General features: G+C 43.0%; 1 non-coding gene across 1 annotated transcript; it reads left to right on the forward strand.

Moving 5' to 3' along the window:
- Window positions 1–4,767: 4,767 nt before the first annotated feature.
- On the forward strand, window positions 4,768–4,840 carry TRNAE-UUC (transfer RNA glutamic acid (anticodon UUC)). Its single transcript has one exon. It is a non-coding gene; the product is annotated as a tRNA-Glu (tRNA).
- The last annotated feature ends 200 nt before the right edge of the window (window positions 4,841–5,040 follow it).

Consider the following 5,040-nt stretch of genomic DNA (forward strand, 5'->3'; position numbering starts at 1 on the left):
ATCACCAGCTCTGTGGAGCAAGAATGAGTCCTATTATTTGTCAAGCAAAAATGTAGTGATGTTTCAGTTATTCAATTGTGATTTTACAAGGTCTGAACTTTTCATTGTTTCTCTAAAGGGACTAGGATTTTGCCCTGGTCTTTTAGAATTCTTCAAGATAAGGGTGTGAGGATAGATGTCAGGGAGATGGATGACAGAGACTGAGGGAGAAGGGTAACAGTTTGGACAATCCAAGAACCCTTTCAATCTTCAGCAACACCCTTGCAACTTACACATAATCTTCAAAACCCTATCTTTGAAGCTGTCCCTAAGGGCCACATTTGCCCCCATTTTTATCCTCACCCAGAATGTTTTCCCCTGCTCCTGTTCAAGGTCCAAATCTCCAAAAGTTTCCCACACACACAAATTCCAAGGCCAAAGCTCCTCTGTGCACTGAGAAGGAACCATTAGCAAGGAAAAGAGTAAAGTGAGAAGAGGTACATGATGATGGGAGGTTCCCAAAGAAGCTGCAGCAAATAAGGTCTAAGTGGGGACAATGGCCATTGATGGGATGGGGCCTTTGTACCAGGAGGCAGGGAGGTAAAGATGGTGGAGTGTGGATAGGTTTTGAGTGGAGAATCAGAGGGCCTTCCTGATTCTCAGCCTCTCTTCTCTGAGCAGTGGAAAGCAAAGTCATTGGCTGAGAAAAGGCAGGGTTGTATTGGGAGCTGCAGGAGTGAAAAGTCTGAGGAGCTGGTGGGGGCTGTGCACAAGGCTCTGATGCTAGAACTTGAATCCACACAGTCCACCAAGTAGTGGGAGGGTCTGAAGCAGTGCTAGAAAGGAATCAAGATCTGGAAGCCAGGAAACTATTTCTGCTAGTTCCGAAGGAAAACAGAAAATACTTGAAGATGTGCCTGGAAGCCTGTGCAAGGCTGTACCTGAGCAGAAGAACCATAAGCAATGGTAAGGATGTTATCAGACCTGACAAAGCACCTTCCCACTCACTCAGAGCACTCACTCAGACCACCTTCCCACTCACTCAGAGCACAGACTTCTCATTAGTCCTGTGTGTCCTCATAGCAGACTGATGAAGTAGACAAGGCAGATACTGATATTCCCATCTTCTATACATAAGCTGAGATTCTGCAGAGTTAAGGGTCTTGCCTAGGGCCACCCGATTTAGAGACAAGGCTATAAACTTTGTGGTCCCTGGCAGCCGTTACAATAGAAAAGCTCTGCTTCACGTGTGTTTAGTAGGGTGAGGAAAAAACACTGATAGTTGCAGAAATAATAAAGACTGAACATGGCCCAAAAGAGAGCAGGCGGGGAGACTGTCCTCCCCCACAAGATGATGGGGTGGATGAGTCAGTTCTTCCAACCCTGGAATTATCTGTTGATCCTCAATTTTCCACATGACACTCTGTCTCTTTTCTTCCGACAGCACCTACTGAACTACAATTATACCCCAAACTGAACACTCAAAACAGAAAATGATTGCCCAAAGCCAAGGCTACATCTGTCTGTGATGACAGGCAAGCTCTCTGTCCTATGGCACAAGGACATGGATATCAAAGGCACTTAGGCCAGCTCCTTCCTGCCATTCTGGAGCCCCATCATGATGCAGGCCCAGAGGATCACCGCCTGTCTCAGCCACAGTGGATATGATCTATGATAGCAGACACTTGGCTCTCCTACTCGCGAGAGCTGGCTGCTGTCAGGTTTGGTATGTGGAACATTTTGTCTGAGGGATATGCTGGCCTGGGTTGAAAGTAATTCCCATCAGCTCAGAACCGGGTGGTCTGTCACAAGGTTATTTTTCAGTTCGATCTGGACTCAGGAAGTCTTTCGGACTGAGAGCTGATATTTTCAAAGGTTAATAAGCCCATCAGAGATTTCTTTCATGGGAAAATGTGATGCATCTGATTGTCCTGACTTGCATGCAGTTCCCAGATCAGGACCTGAGCATTATTTCACTTCAGACTCAGGACTGCAGTGTCCTCAAGATGCTTGGGGCCCAAAATGGGAGAAGCATTGGCTGCTACTAATGGAAAGCCAGATAGGGCAGAATGTATGGTCTTAGGACGGCCTTAGTGTGTGCCTGTGTGTATGTGCACATGCAGTGTGTGTGTGTGTTTGGCTATATGTGTCACACAAATGTGTATGTGCATGTTTGTCTGTCTTCAGGGGGCATGTGTTTGTGCATATGTGTATGTCAGGGTGGCCAATTGGTGTGAAAGTGCGTGTTCAAATATGTGTATACATGCATGTATGTATATGTTATTTTGAACGTGCGTGCATTTGGGTGGTCTTGTGTATGCACTGATGCACATTCGGTTCAGTTCAGTTCAGTTGGTCAGCCCTGTCCAACTTTTTCCAACCCCATTGACTGTAGCACACCAGGCTTCCCTGTCCATCACCAACTCCTGGAGCTTACTCAAACTCATGTCCCTCGAGTCGGTGATGCCATCCAACCATGTCATCGTCCGTCATCCCCTTCTCCTGCCTTCAATCTTTCCCAGCACCAGGGTCTTTTCCAATGAATCAGTTCTTCACATCAGGTGGACAAAGTATTGGAGTTTCAACTTCAGCATCAGTCCTTCCAATGAATATTTACAACTGATTTCCTTTAGGATTGACTGGTTGGATCTCCTTGCAGTCCAAGAGACTCTCAAGAGTCTTCTCCAACACCACAGTTCAAAAGCATCATTTTTTTGGCGCTCAGCTGTCTTTATAGTACAACTCTCACATCCATACATGACTACTGGAAAAACCATAGCTTTGACTAGACAGGCCTTTGTTGGCAAAGTAATGCCTCTGCTTTTTAATACGCTATCTAGGTTGGTCATAGCTTTTCTTCCAAGGAGCAAGTGTCTTTTACTTTCATGGCTGCAGTCATCATCTGCAGTGATTTTGGAGGTCCCCCCCCAGTAAAGTCTGTCACTGTTTCCATTGTTTTCCCATCTATTTGCCATGAAGTGATGGGGCTGGATGCCATGATCTTAGTTTTCTGAATGTTGTGTTTTAAGCCAACTTTTTCACTCTCCTCTTTCTCTTTCATCAAGAGGCTCTTTAGTTCCTCTTCACTTTTTGCCATAAGGGTGGTGTCCTCTGTGTATCTGAAGTTATTGATATTTCTCCTGGAAATTTTGATTCCAGCTTGTACTTCATCCAGCCCAGCATTTCACATGATGTACTCTGCATATAAGTCAAATAAGCAGGGTGACAATATACAGCCGTGACGTATTCCTTTCCCAGTTTGGAACCAGTCTGTTGTTCCATGTCTGGTTGTAACTGTTGCTTCTTGACCTGCATACAGATTTCTCAGGCGTCAGGTCAGTTGGTCTGATATTCCCATCTCTTTAAGAATTTTCCATAGTTTGTTGTGATCCACATAGTGAAAGGCTTTGGAATAGTTAATAAAGCAAAAGTAGATGTTTTTTTCCTGGAACTCTCTTGCTTTTTTGATGATCCAATGGATGTTGGCAATTTGATCTCTGGTTCCTCTGGCTTTTCTAAACCCAGCTTGAACATCTGAAAGTTCACGTACTGTTGAAGCCTGGCGTGGAGAATTTTGAGCATTGCCTTGCTAGCATGTGAGATGACTGCAAGGTGTGGTAGTTTGAGCATTCTTTGGCATTGCCTTTCTTTGGGATTGGAATGAAAACTGACCTTTTCCAGTCCTGCGGCCACTGCTGAGTTTTCCAAATTTGCTAGCATATTGAGTGCAGCACTTTCACAGCATCATCTTTTAGGATTTTAAACAGCTCAACTGGAATTCATACATGGGTTCAAACACCTATGCTGGCCTGGAAATGGGGCAGTTTAACGATTAGAGATTTGGAATCAGACAGATATGGGTTCAAATTCTAACCCTACAATTTACTAGCCATATGAGCTCTTGCTATTCACCACCTTGGCTTCCTCCTCTCCAAGCTGGGAGGAGAACAGCTTCCTCATAGGCCCAGGGAGAGGGTTAACAGCCATGGAACAATACAGCCCTGGCACATAGTCAGTGCCCAGCAAGTGGTAGATAATATTACTGCTATGACTATCATCTCCTCCACCATCATCATCATTCTTGCCTCTTGCCATTTTGTTCCCTGGCTGTGTGGCATGTGTTTTGTCTCTTTAAAACCCACCCAGGGCTGCAAACATTTCAGATGTAAATGAACTGACTTGAACTAGAAGTCCAGAGAAATGAGTGACCACACCAATTCCCCTCATCCACCGTGACTTTGGCTACGTCAGTAAATCACAATTTCCACTCAGCCAAGTGGCACAAGTAACAATCCCCATTCAATGAGTTTTTTTTTCTGTGCTGGTACATGTTGCAGAGATGAAGGTAATTAAATGATTGTCAACGGCTTTCTGCACACCCAGGCCTGGCATAGGGTTCCATGGAACATATGAGAAAAGAATACACATATCCTTGACCTTAACAATTTCCAGTGGACTTGCCCTGTTGTTTTGTTTTGTTTTGTTTTGTTTTTAGGAATGTTTGTGCATGAAAATTTACTTGATATGATTCATAAATGAAGAACACACTAGAGCAGCTCTGTACTCAAAGATAATTGGAAGAAAATACATAATATATAAGCCAAAATATTCACTCAAACAGTCATTCTAATTGGTGTTCATAAATCTAAAATTTTAAATGTTTTGTAAATACGAAGAAAAGATAGCAATTCACTATTCAATAAAATTAAAAGTCAAAGTTTTCAAAATATTACCTTTGACAATGCAAATACTGTTTAAATTATTATTAAAATTTTTAATATAGAGAATTCCCTGGCAGTCCAGTGGTTAGGACTTGGTGCTTTCATCGCCATGGACCTGGGTTCAATCCCTGGTCAGGGAACTAACATTCCACAAGCCACATGGTGTGGCCAAAAAAATAAAAATAAATTAAAAAATTAATGTAGCTATTTTTCACTATTCCCCTTATTCTTATCTCTACAATTTCTTTGTTTTGTTTTTATTTTTTATTTTTAACTTTACAATATTGTATTGGTTTTGCCATATATCAACATGAATCTGCCACAGGTATACACGTGCCCT

Source organism: Bos javanicus, chromosome 1 (genome assembly GCF_032452875.1).
Source record: "Bos javanicus breed banteng chromosome 1, ARS-OSU_banteng_1.0, whole genome shotgun sequence".
NCBI lineage: Eukaryota > Metazoa > Chordata > Mammalia > Artiodactyla > Bovidae > Bos > Bos javanicus.